The sequence below is a fragment of the Oratosquilla oratoria genome, chromosome 3 (assembly GCF_046742065.1).
Source record: "Oratosquilla oratoria isolate Oo_2021 chromosome 3, ASM4674206v1, whole genome shotgun sequence".
Classification (NCBI taxonomy): domain Eukaryota; kingdom Metazoa; phylum Arthropoda; class Malacostraca; order Stomatopoda; family Squillidae; genus Oratosquilla; species Oratosquilla oratoria.
Genome location: NC_134779.1, coordinates 4944128 through 4959127, shown reverse-complemented (window position 1 = coordinate 4959127; position 15000 = coordinate 4944128).

Genomic DNA, 15000 nt, shown 5'->3' with positions numbered 1-15000 from the left:
AAATCCATTGAAATTATTATCTTCACTCTCCATTTTTTTGTTCTTATTTAAATTTCTAAACTTAATTATTTTACTGAAATTATTCACCTCTCCCACATCCGCTGAGGATCTCTTGTTGACATACTTTATTCCGCCAGGTGGCGCCTGTGCGCCCCCCTCCTCTTTTCCTTCCATTTCCCTCAATAATCTCTCCCTTTCTCCTTTTCCATCACCTTCCCACTACACCACGAGCTTTCCCCTTCCCTATAATACAAAAAGATACTTCCTCGTTGTTGAGATCCACGAAAATTTCCCTTCTTCTTCGGAGCTCCAATCTTCGCCGTGAATCGGTATACGTGTGTGTGTGTGTGTGTGTGTGTGTGTGTGTGTGTGTGTGTGTGTGTGTGTGTGTGTGTGTGTATGTGTGTGTGTGCGTGTGTGTGCGTGCGTGTGTGTGTGTGTGTGTGTGTGTGTGTGTGTGTGTGTGTGCGTGCGCGCATATATGTATATATATATATATATATATATATATATATATATATATATATATATATATATATATATTGCAGTAATTCACAAGGCACACGTGAAAATAATATGTAGAAAAAAACACTGGGAAATAAGAAGCTTAGTCCGAACGTTTTCGTCTATTTAAGACATTATCAAGGAATACACAGATACAGAGACATAGGTGGATATATACTTAAAGTAGAAGACAAGCTAGGAACATGGGAAGGACACACAAGATGCTTCATAATCAGGTAGGACGTTTAGTCACATGACGTTACGTCACCCCGGCCTAGTAACACTTGGAGAATTTTTTACAATTTTATCAATAATAAAATCATCAAGTTTAAATAATACTAAACTTGAATTAATATTATGGTCAAAGGTGTGATTAATGTGACTGGATTCGATCATTCTTTCTAATAAAGATCTACAAGAAATTATTACATTAGAATGATCCCAGTCAATAGGATGGTTGTGGTCTCTTACTTGGATAAAAAGGCCACTGGAACTTTGCCCACTCCTTACACTATATTTGTGCTGATTTATCCTAGTTTTTAAGTCTTTACCAGTTTGGCCGATATCAAATTTGTTACATTTAAGGCATGGAATAAAGTAAACACAACCCTCATTTGCTTCAGGTGAATTTTTAATGAGCTTGCTTTTTATAGTATTATTATTTTTGAAAACCAAGTTGATGTTGAATTGTTTGAGAATATTAGGCAGACCAACTAATTTCTCACTGTAAGGAAGAACCAAAAGGTTCTTTTTGTCAAATACATTTCTTTCGTGTGAGGTGTTATGGAAAATTTGTAAGCCATTTTATGAGAAGTGTCTACTAAGTGTTTTGGATATTTTAATTCAGAAGCTATGCTATGCATCTTCGTCAGCTCATCATCCAAAAATTCCGGGCTGCATATCCTGTAAGCTCTAAGAAACATAGAACTAATGACAGGAAGTTTTGTCTTCTGATGATGAGCCGAGTAAAAGTGGACATATGATGCGACATTAATTGGTTTTCTATAAACGTCATATTTAAATTGTCTACCATTTCGATGAATTAAAATATCCAAAAATGGTAATTTATTCTCTATTTCTATTTCAAAAGTGAATTTAATTGAAGGGTCCATACCATTTAGTTTTTCAAGGAATAAATTTAAGTTACGCTTAACTGGCCAAAGACACAAGATATCATCAACATATCTTTTCCACACAACTTGTTGGGGAAGAATCCTAGGTAGTAGTTTCATCTCAAAGAATTCCATGTACAAGTTACTAAGTACTGGGGACAGAGGGTTTCCCATTGCCATACCAAATTTTTGTACATAGAATTCACCATTAAAAACAAATTTACAATTTACAATACACAACTTAATGAGTTCAATTATGGTTTTAGCTGGAAGTGGCAAGTCATGTTTTAATAATAATTCTTCTTCAAGATATACCAATAAGTCAATTACGGGATCACGGGTGAAGAGCGAAGTTATATCAAAACTAACTAGTTTAAAATCATAACCAATTTCTAGATTATTCAAATAATCAATGAAATCAACATTATTTGTGACGTGGGAATAAGATATTGTACCCACTAAAGGACTCAAAATATTAACAAGCCATTTGGATAAATTGTAAGTGACGGATCCTGTGGAACTAATGATGGGTCTACCTGGATAACCAGGTTTATGGGTTTTAATCAATCCATACATGTAAAGCAAGGAAGGGGACAAAGAAGAAAAATGTTTTATCAGATGTTCATGCCCTTTCAGAATCTTTTTAATATCACGATTAAACTCACTGTTTACAGATTCAAGCGGGTTTTTAGTAAGTTTTGCATATGTTTCACAATACGTGTGTGTGTGTGTGTGTGTGTGTGTGTGTGTGTGTGTGTGTGTGTGTGTGTATGTGTGTGTGTGCGTGTGTGTGCGTGCGTGTGTGTGTGTGTGTGTGTGTGTGTGTGTGCGCGCGCGCATATATATATATATATATATATATATATATATATATATATTGCAGTAATTCACAAGGCACACGTGAAAATAATATGTAGAAAAAAACACTGGGAAATAAGAAGCTTAGTCCGAACGTTTTCGTCTATTTAAGACATTATCAAGGAATACACAGATACAGAGACATAGGTGGATATATACTTAAAGTAGAAGACAAGCTAGGAACATGGGAAGGACACACAAGATGCTTCATAATCAGGTAGGACGTTTAGTCACATGACGTTACGTCACCCCGGCCTAGTAACACTTGGAGAATTTTTTACAATTTTATCAATAATAAAATCATCAAGTTTAAATAATACTAAACTTGAATTAATATTATGGTCAAAGGTGTGATTAATGTGACTGGATTCGATCATTCTTTCTAATAAAGATCTACAAGAAATTATTACATTAGAATGATCCCAGTCAATAGGATGGTTGTGGTCTCTTACTTGGATAAAAAGGCCACTGGAACTTTGCCCACTCCTTACACTATATTTGTGCTGATTTATCCTAGTTTTTAAGTCTTTACCAGTTTGGCCGATATCAAATTTGTTACATTTAAGGCATGGAATAAAGTAAACACAACCCTCATTTGTGAAACATATACAAAACTTACTAAAAACCCGCTTGAATCTGTAAATAGTGAGTTTAATCGTAATGTTAAAAAGATTCTGAAAGGGCATGAACATCTGATAAAACATTTTTCTTCTTTGTCCCCTTCCTTGCCTTACATGTATGGATTGATTAAAACCCATAAACCTGGTTATCCAGTTAGACCCATCATCAGTTCCACAGGATCCGTCACTTACAATTTATCCAAATGGCTTGTTAATATTTTGAGTCCTTTAGTGGGTACAATATCTTCTTCCCACGTCACAAATAATGTTGATTTCATTAATTATTTGAATAATCTAGAAATTGGTTATGATTTTAAACTAGTTAGTTTTGATATAACTTCGCTCTTCACCCGTGTTCCCGTAATTGACTTATTGGTATATCTTGAAGAAGAATTATTATTAAAACATGACTTGCCACTTCCAGCTAAAACCATAATTGAACTCATTAAGTTGTGTATTGTAAATTGTAAATTTGTTTTTAATGGTGAATTCTATGTACAAAAATTTGGTATGGCAATGGGAAACCCTCTGTCCCCAGTACTTAGTAACTTGTACATGGAATTCTTTGAGATGAAACTACTACCTAGGATTCTTCCCCAACAAGTTGTGTGGAAAAGATATGTTGATGATATCTTGTGTCTTTGGCCAGTTAAGCGTAACTTAAATTTATTCCTTGAAAAACTAAATGGTATGGACCCTTCAATTAAATTCACTTTTGAAATAGAAATAGAGAATAAATTACCATTTTTGGATATTTTAATTCATCGAAATGGTAGACAATTTAAATATGACGTTTATAGAAAACCAATTAATGTCGCATCATATGTCCACTTTTACTCGGCTCATCATCAGAAGACAAAACTTTCTGTCATTAGTTCTATGTTTCTTAGAGCTTACAGGATATGCAGTCCGGAATTTTTGGATGATGAGCTGAGGAAGATGCATAGCATAGCTTCTGAATTAAAATATCCAAAACACTTAGTAGACACTTCTCATAAAATGGCTTACAAAACTTTCCATAACACCTCACACGAAAGAAATGTATTTGACAAAAAGAACCTTTTGGTTCTTCCTTACAGTGAGAAATTAGTTGGTCTGCCTAATATTCTCAAACAATTCAACATCAACTTGGTTTTCAAAAATAACAATACTATAAAAAGCAAGCTCATTAAAAATTCACCTGAAGCAAATGAGGGTTGTGTTTACTTTATTCCATGCCTTAAATGTAACAAATTTGATATCGGCCAAACTGGTAAAGACTTAAAAACTAGGATAAATCAGCACAAATATAGTGTAAGGAGTGGGCAAAGCTCCAGTGGCCTTTTTATCCAAGTAAGAGACCACAACCATCCTATTGACTGGGATAATTCTAATATAATAATTTCTTGTAGATCTTTATTAGAAAGAAACATTATCGAATCCAGTCACATTAATCACACCTTTGACCATAATAGTAATTTAAGTTTATTATTATTTAAACTTGATGATTTTATTATTGATAAAATTGTAAAAAATTCTCCAAGTGTTACTAGGCCGGGGTGACGTAACGTCATGTGACTAAACGTCCTACCTGATTATGAAGCATCTTGTGTGTCCTTCCCATGTTCCTAGCTTGTCTTCTACTTTAAGTATATATCCACCTATGTCTCTGTATCTGTGTATTCCTTGATAATGTCTTAAATAGACGATAACGTTCGAACTAAGCTTCTTATTTCCCAGTGGTTTTTCTGCATATGTATATATATATCTATATAAGTATCTATATATATATTTATATATATATACATATATATATATATTTATATATATATATCTGTGTGTGTGTGTGTGTGTGTGTGTGTGTGCGTGCGTGTGTGTGTGTGTGTGTGTGTGTGTGTGTGTGTGTGTTTGTGTGCGTGTGTGCGTGTGTGTGTGTGTGTGTGTGTGTGTGTGTGTGTGCGTGTGTGCGTGTGTATGAATATACTTATATATATATATATATATATATATATATATATATATATATATATAATTTTTGTTATTTCAGTTATATTTTGATAATGTCTTGTTTAAGACGAAACGTCGATGTCAAATAAGAACAAATGGAAGAATATAGAGACCTAGTTTCAATTCACCCAGTTAATGGAAAATCTCTTATCAGGAAAATCGAGAATACGAAGAAAAAACTGAACAACTACAACAATGCTGTCGTTTTTAACTCCACGTGTATTTATATATGTATATATATATATATATGTATATGTATATACACATGTATATATATGTATATATGTGTATATACATATATATATGTATATGTATATATAATATATATATATTGTATTGAAAATTCAAATTAATAAAATGGAAGTCATGAGTATTACGAGGAATGAAAGGAACATAGAAATAAGAATAGGAGAGGCCCAGTTGAAACAAATAAGCAATTTTGAATGTGCTGGGATGAAAGTTTATGAACAGAATAATCAAGAAATTGAAGTAAATAACAGAATTAATAGATTTAATAAGAAAGAATATCAAACTACAGTAGAGGTGTCTGTGGCTTGTATCCTATCCTAAAAGATAAATATGTTCCTACGGAGGCAAAGAAAACTATTTTCGAATTAGTTTTGGCACCGATTTTAATGTATGCTGCTGAAAGCTGGACATTAATATTAAGAGACTGGAGCAGAATTCAGTCGGCAGAAATGAAAACGTTAAGAGCTATAGTAAATAAAACCAGAAGAGATCGAATTAGAAATGATGAAATAAAAGAAATGATCGATGTAACATCAATTAGAAGCAAAATAGAGGAGGTACAACTAAGGTGGTTTGGGCACGTGGAGAGAATGGATGAAGAGAGAATTACAAAGAAAAGATGGAATTGGAGACAAGAAGGTAGAAGATCTAGAGGTAGACCGAAGAAAAGATGGAAAGATGGAGTTAAAGAAATCCTAGAGGCAAGTGGATAAGGAAAATTAGAGGATTTGAGGGAAGAAGAAAGCTTTGAGAGGACTAACTGGAGAAGTGTGCTGGCCCGACTGTCACAGGCTGAAAGCCTACCTGGGAGCAAAAATAAGAAGTAAGAAGTAAGTAATAAGAACTTTGGTATGCTTTCGGTGTTGTTCAGAGACTGCAATGTCCCTAGAAAATGTAAGGTGCTGATGTATACAACAGTATTAAGACCAATCTTGCTTTATGGATCAGAAACATGCACGCTGACGAGCAAAACAAAGAATAAAATCGTTGCAGTAGAAATTAAATTTCTGAGGAAAATCAAAAGTGTCTAGACTGGACCGATTGAGAAACATGAACATATGAGCAGAATTTAATGTAAAAAATATACTACAGCATATAGAAGAGAATTGCCTGAAATAGTATGGACATGTGCAGAGGATGGAGAATGGGAGACTGCCCAGGGCTGCACTTCATATGCGGTCGGAAGGAAGAAGACCGGTGGGCAGGCCTAGAAAAAAAATTGATGAAGGGAGTTAAGGAAGCTTTGGCGATTCGGGGAGGAAACGAGGACCACTGGCTGACAGGAGATAATCCTACCAAGTGGCTGGTGGGAGGATTCTTGGAATCCGAGCGCTTTCGTGATATTTTCACATCTTCAAGGATTACAATATAATGAATAAGTACAGAGTAAGATTATATATATATATATATATATATATATATATATATATATATATATATATATATATATACATGAGAGAGGTTTGACACGTGGTAAGGGCTACCACTTAAGCTAATTACATTAGGTCAGGTCAAGTCTTGAAGGGTAGGGGTGGGTGATCTTATTCCTTACAGTAATTATCATATATACTCTTAACAATAAATGGATCAAGTTTGTATAGACCTAAATTGTTATTGAGAAGTACTTCATAGTCATGTTTGATGATACAGGATTCTATAATATTTCTTTCAATCATGTCTTTACATGGTACAATTTTTGTTGCATTTTTCCAATCGATCGGATGGTCAAACTCCCTTACATGAGTAAACAAGGCATTAGAATATTGGCCTGTCTTAATGCTATGTTTATGCTGCTTTATTCTTACTTCTAAATCTTTGCTTGTTTGCCCAACATAATATTTATTGCAATTGAAACATGGTATTTTATAAACACATCCCTTAAAATCATTTGGAGAGTTTTTTACCAGTAGATTTTTAACAGTGGAACTATTTCTAAATACAACATTAACATTAAAATGTTTTAAGATATTGGGAATCTCTATCATATTTTCATTGTATAGAAGTATCAACAGGTTTGTGTTATCAATTTTTTGTTTTCTTTCAGTATAATAAAATGTCCTTTTTGCATGTTTCAAACAATTATCCAATTTCCAATTTCATAAATCTTACATATCTCATCATTGATAAATTCAGGGCTGCAAATGCGTAATCCACGGAGGAATATAGAAAAGAATGTTGATTTCTTAACTCTAGCATGGTGAGCAGAATAGTAATGAATATATGAATTTACATTAGTAGGTTTACGGTGAACACTATATTTAAATGTATTATCACATCTATAAACTTTACAATCCAAAAAGGGAATGCTTGAATTGTCTTCAATCTCCACAGTGAATTTTATTGAAGGGACTAAGTTGTTTAATTTTGTCAAAAATGCATTGAGATTTTTATTGCTAGACCATATGCAGAGGAAATCATGAACATACCGAAACCATTTGCCTTATTTGGCAGTATATTACTTAAAATCTTTTACTCAAAAATTCCATATAAATGTTACTTAAGACAGCTGATAAGGGATTACCCATTGCCATTCCAAATTTTTGTTCATAAAACTTTTCACTATATTCAAATTTACAATCCTTAATGCACAACTTGATAAGGTCAATAATGATTTTGGTATCGTAAGATATGTTATGAAGTTCATCTGCAAGAAATTCAAGAAAGTCATCTATAGGAACTTTTGTAAATAATGAAATAATATCAAAACTAACTAATTTGAAATCATAATTTAACTCTAAACAGTTTAATTGGTCAATTAACTCAATATTGTTTTTTATGTTCGTTCCAGAGATTTTTCCTATTAATGGGTTTAACAAAGTCACCAGCCATTTTAACAGCTTATAAGAAGCCGATCCTATTGAGCTAATAATGGGCCTGATAGGATTGTTTTCTTTGTTAACTTTAGTTAACTCATACATGTATGGTAAAAGAGGGGAAATGGTCATGAACTTTTTACATAAGGTATCCTTGTTTTTTAATAAACTTTTAATTTTCTTGTTAAAAGAACTGTTCACTGACTCTAATGGGCTTTTACTAAGCTCACAATATGTTTCAGAATCATTAAGAAGTTCGTTTATTTTATCCAAATAATCACTTTTGTTCATTATTACTAAAGCATTAGATTTGTCAGCTTAAGTAAGATGAACATTTTGGTCATTCCTAAGATCTTTAAAAGTATTTTTAAATCTAAGAGGACAACTCGCATTATTGTTTCTTGACATTGCTACATAAACTATACCTTTACAAATATCTAAGTTATCAACTGAAAGGTCCCCAAATTTATCTAGATTGCAAAAAGATTTTGAAATGTTTACACTCTGTTTCCTTTGTCATTGCGAACTTTAAACCATGACCAAGCGTAGTTTTTTTTTATTGTTACTCAATACTTGCATGCTTGGGAGTGTCTTGAAGTCCTCTGGTTGTATGTTTAGGTTTGGGTTCAACTCTTTGATATATGATGCCTTTAAAATTGAGATGCATCTAAACATCTGCGGGTTTTTTTTTTGGGGGGGGGTATTGGTCCTTTTCAAGTCATTTCTAACGAAATTCGCCAGAGTGGCGACCGTATTCCAGTCATCTTGCACTAACGTATCGTAAATTCAATATAATCTGAAAACAAGTTCAGACACCAAAAGTCGAGTGATTTTCATTTTGAAAATTATGCATGGGCATAAAAAAGATGTCTGTAAAGAATTTCATATCTATCGGATTTTGGCTCCTTGCAGGAGGAGGAAAGAATTTTCCTTGAAGTGAACAAAATCGTCGAGTAGCATTTCTTCAGGAGAAAAAACAAAAATTTTAGGAAGACCCAAAGGAAATATTTAACCGTGAGCATCAGTAACCAAATTGACGAAAAGAGAAATCCACTGGATAAAAGACGCCGCACGGGCTCAAACAAAGCCCGTGGGAGTGATATTTCACCCCCACCCCCACCGCCCCCCAAAAAAGAAAAAATCCCCACACTCCTAACCTACCCTTTCCCTGCCCCTTCCCCACTTTCAACAGAGCAAAATCGCCCGACATGGGCTAGCGTTAAACCTAAAAACTGTTTCACCACTACGTCGCAGCTCGTCACCTCCTGGCGTGATGTTTTCTTTTTCTTTTCTTTTTCTTTTCCACGTGTGGCGCTCTTGGTTTGGATCGTGACTCACTTTCGTCTGATGAGGATGATGACGATGCGTCGTCACACTGTAAGGCAGGAGCCTCGAGTCATGTCACCTCGGGTCGTGATGCGTTTCCAATCCTCTCCAACGCTCCTGAATATTGAATTTCACGGGAAAATTTCTCCCTTTTCATCCATTAATGACTAAATTTATCAACTGAAGGCGTAAAATATAGTTGTAATTGACTTTTAGGTTCTTATCTTCAATATCTTAATTCGTTTCATTTGACAACATGCGTCATTCTGCGCGGGTGTGGGCGCTCTCGCACATACTACATATACATATACATATATGTGTGTGTGTGTGTGTGTGTGTGTGTGTGTGTGTGTGTGTGTGTGTGTGTGTGTGTGCGTGTGTGTGTATGTGTGTGTGTGTGTGTGTGTGTGTGTGTGTGTGTGTGTGTGTATTTATCTAGTTGCATTTTACGGGGCGAGAGCTATGCTCGCGGTGAACCGCTTTCGCATCTCTCCGCATCCAGTCTATTCTCAAAATCGTGTATAGTTTTGGCATTCACTATTTCTCCGTTCAGTTTGGTCTAGACATCATTCACTATGTGGGAAGCCATTCTTTTTCTAGTCTCTTCTATAAGTGCCTTTTAGTTTCTTTTCGTGTCCTCTTGTTTCTCTTCTGTCCCACTTTAATAAGTCATCTCTATCGATGGTCTCCATCCCTTTCATAATTCTGTAAATGGTCAGTAAATCACCCGTTTCTCCTCTCTGTTCCAGTGTTGACAGATGTAGTTTCTCCAATCTTTGTTCACTTGTCAGATTTGCCAGTGTAGGTGCCATTTTTGTCGCTGCTCTTTGGATTCTTTCTAATTTTCTTATGTTCTTCTTTGTGCTGGGTGCCCACAATGTTGCGACATATTCTAGTTTAGTTCTTATCAGTGTAACCACTATTCTTTTAACCATCTTCTCATCCATATAGTCGAAGGCCACTTTCATTGATCTTAGTAAGTTAAAAGTCTCTCCAAATAATTTGTTGACGTGTTTGTCAGGTGTCAAGTCGCATGAGATGATTACTCCCAGGTCCCTTCCTGAATTTATTTTTTGACTTGTGTGTGTGTGTGTGTGTGTGTGTGTGTGTGTGTGTGTGTGTGTGTGTGTGTGTGTGTGTGTGTGTGTGTGTGTGTGTGTGTGTGGAAAAACCACCAAAGTGTTTTTTTCCGCATATTTAGAATCACGAGTTTATGTGATTTCTCACACACGCACACACACACACACACATGTATATATATATATATATATATATATACATATATAAATATATATATATATGTGTGTGTGTGTGTGTGTGTGTGTGTGTGTGTGTGTGTGTGTGTGTGTGTGTGTGTGTGTGTGTACATATATAATTTAAAAATAGGATATGCAAAAAACTGGGGGGGCCAACCTGGCCCCCCTCCTTACAATAGTTACATCCACCTGCACATGTAAATACACATACACAAATAGATGATTCTTCCAACGCGCTCTTTTTCTCTCTCTCACTCTTTCTTGCTCTCTTTCTCTCATTCTCTCTCTCTCTCTCTCTCTCTCTCTCTCTCTCTCTCTCTCTCTCTCTCTCTCTCTCACTCATTCTCTCTCTCTCTCATTCTCTATCTACATGTCTATCTATCTATCTATCTATCTATCTATCTATCTATTTATCTATCTATCTATCTGTCTATCTGTCTATCTGTCTATCTGTCTATCTGTCTATCTGTCTATCTATCTATCTATCTATCTATCTATCTATCTATCTATCTATCTATCTATCTATCTATCTATCTATCTATCTTTCACGCCATCCGAGACCGGGGTGAATCACACGTACTGTAGTTATGCACATCCGCGCATGCGCACGACAGGAAATATTTCTTCCTATTGAAGATTTTTCTTTCTCCTTTTCCCCTGTGTGTCACTCACTCACTCGTCCAAAGATGCAGAATTTCCTCTTGTGCGTGTCTGTGTATACGTATTGGGTTGTCGCATAAGTTCGTTCGTTTTTTATATTTGTGCATATTTCAACATTTCTGAGTCCCTTTTGTGAAAACAACATTCTTCTGTTACACGTTTATTCTTATTAATGTGTTTTTTTCATTTTATATTCACTTTATTTTCACTTTATATATATTTTTTTTTATTTCATATGGAATGTCAAGTTGAAAAAAAAAAAAAAAATCCGACACCTATTTCTCTTTTAATTTAATCGACATGAAAATGCATTTGAGGCAGCCAGGAGCATTTGCGAGGTGTATGGAGAAAATGTGATGACTGAAAAAACTGCACAAAAGTGCTTAAGAAGTTTCGCAGTGGCAACTTCAATCTGGAAGATGCACCTCGTTCAGGAAAACCATCAGCATTCGATGAAGACGCCGTAAATCAGCTGCTTTACGAAGATCCTCGTCAATCCACAAGAGAGCTCGAGCAAGCAATAGGATATGACCATGCAACTGCTGATAGGCATCTATAGAAGATGGGCAAAGTACAGAAACTTGGTGCATGGGTTCCTCATACCCTTAAAGACAGCCTCAAAAATCAGGGAGTATCAATTTCGGCATCGTTGTTGTCCAGACATCAAGTGGCAACGGAACAACATCGTTCATTTCTATCCTGTGTAATAACTGGAGACGAAAAATGGTGCCTGTTTGTTAACAAAAGCAGAAAAAGGCCTGGGTCAGTCCCACCAAGCAGCCAAAACCTCATGTCAAAGATGAAGTTCATCAAACCAAAGTGTTGCTTTCAGTTTGGTGGGATCAATCTGGAGTTGTTCATCATGAATTGCTACCAAATAACGTGACAATTAATAAAGAGTTGCACTGCCAGTAACTTCAGCGTGTCAAGACAGCAATTGTGGGAAAAAGACCAAGACTAAATAATCGGGTTTTGTTGCTACACGACAATGCTCGGCCGCATGTGGCAATGATGACAAAGTCAGCCATCGAAGAGCTGGGATGGGAAGTCTTACCCCCATCAGCCCTATTCTCCAGATTTGGCACCAACTGATTTTCATCTTTTTTGGTCATTGTCAAATCACCTACCGGGCCATATCTTTAAGAATGATGCGGCCATTTCAACTTTCATTTACAAGTTCTTTGCCCAAAAACCAAAATCATTTTACCGAGATGGTATTCGAAAATTGCCGGAACGCTGGAGTAAAGTTATTGAACAGGGCGGAGACTAAATTGTTGATTAATTTTTTTGTATTTTTATTTAATAAAAATAGATATTTGTATTTGCCTTTTCCGGTAAATGTCATCTATATATCATAGAGAAATTGAATCAAAAATAGAAAATAAATTTAGAAATTGTAAAGAGGAAATATACAAAACCGAACGAACTTATGCGACTTGGAGGTTTGAAATGAAGAGTCCGATAAGCGAATAGCCGGGTTAAATCAAACCGTGAAGACATATTACGCCAAAGGATATCAAGTCTTGATTAGATCGATAAGACGATCCCATCTTTTTCCCAGTGCTATTACCGCCCGCTTTTCTCCATATCTCTGATAAACATCACCGTATATGCGTGTGATTCACTACGGTCTTTATTCAGCTATGGTCCCCCCCCCCTTGGAGGTTTGAAATGAAGAGCTCGATAAGCGAACAGCCGTGTTAAATCAAACCGTTAAGACACATTACGCCGAAGGGAATCAAGTCTTGATTACATCGATAAGAGGATCCCATCTTTTTTACAGTGGTATCACCGCCCGCTTTTCTCCATATCTCTGATCAACATCACCGTCCAATGCGCATTGAGTTCACTGGATAATGAATTCCATTTCTGCTCTTATTTCATGTAATTACTTTTTGGTGAGAAGGGAGTTGGTGTCGAGATTTCAGCCCTATATATGGTCTGGCGAAACCTCATTTGCCACAGAACAGCAGCGATGGACCAAAGGTAAGAAGAAGCCTACCTCTTGCTCTAGTCACCAAAACAACACGGACACAGATAACACACTAGGAACTTAACAGTTGTGCGGTTAAAAAATTCGGACGACAAAAAAGTTAACTGGAACTTGTTAGGACCAACCACGTTGTTAATCTCCGACTCTCTCTCCTGCTCCCAGGTTCTTGAAACTACTGACGCTGGTGCTGTTGGTCGGGCAGGCGTGTGGTGGACCCACGAGGGACTCCGCGCTGGACTGCTGCCTTCACTCCAGGCGAGCGAACCCTTCTCCTTCGGCCCCTCCGGGTCCGGCTACTCCGGGTCAGAAACCTCCGACTGCAGACCCAGCAACACCGGCTCCTCCGGCTTCGACTGCAGGCCCTTCAACACCGGCTCCGACTGCAGACCCACCAACACCGGCTCCTCCGGCTCCGACAGCAGGCCCACCAACACCGGCTCCTCCGGCTCCGACTGCAGGCCCACCAACACCGGCTCCTCCGGCTCCGACTGCAGGCCCACCAACACCGGCTCCTCCGGCTCCGACAGCAGGCCCACCAACACCGGCTCCTCCGGCTCCGACTGCAGGCCCTCCAACACCGGCTCCTCAGCCTCCCCCATATTATCCTAGTACGACTGTCTGTTTAAGTAATTGCGGGAACCTTTATTATGAGTGCTGTATGTCCCCCATCTCCCACGACGGGTATGGCGGCAGTTACAGCGATTCCATGAGCGGAGACAGCAGTGAGTACCAGGGCGGAACTACTTTCTGCCATGGATGCGCTAGTGTGTATCGCACATGCGTAGCTAATTGTAGATTCATCATGTGGACGGCTGGGAGGCTTGGGCTCGCCGACGACACACAAAATCTTTTCGAGCCAGACTTCGACGAAGACGATAGGAGGCTCTCAGAGTTCGGAAACAAGCTTCTTCGCCAAACGACAAAAACAGGTTTGTATTCACTTGGTTTGGTGCCAGTGTCTCGTCTCCTTCCTCTCTTTCTTAGCTCGTCATCCATCCAGCTTTCGTCTCCCGGACGAAGATCTCGGGTGAAAGGAGCCCTCTCAATGACCATGTGGTCAACCCTCTTGGTGTGTGTGTGTGTGTGTGTGTGTGTGTGTGTGTGTGTGTGTGTGTGTGTGTGTGTGTGTGTGTGAGTGTGTGTGTGTGTGTGTGTATGTGTGTGTGTGTGTGTTTGCGTAAGGCCGCCTTAATGTTTAATTCCTTTCCACAGGAACCTTGAAGATGACGGTGAGGGTATGATGGATGTGATGCGCATGGTTCCCCGGTGGCTAGGTCCTGGAGGTTACCCTGTTCCTGCGCCACCCGTTGGCCCTGGGCCCATCGGTTTCCCTGGCCCTGTGCCACCCGTTGGCCCTGGGCCCATCGGTTTCCCTGGCTCTATTTGTAACCCAGATCTCTGCTTCATGAACTTCCAAATTTGCATGGCATCGTGCAGAGGCGCCGCTGGGGGTGGAAGCTACGGCAGCGACAGAAGTGGTGATAGCAGTGGAGGTAGCGGTGCTGGATTTAACTCTTGCTATAGGTGCCAAATCGAATTTCAAAGCTGCAATAGCTGCGGTGGTTTCTGGAGGGACCAGCAAAAGGGGAACAGGAAGAATTGATTGTTTGAAGAGATTCTAAA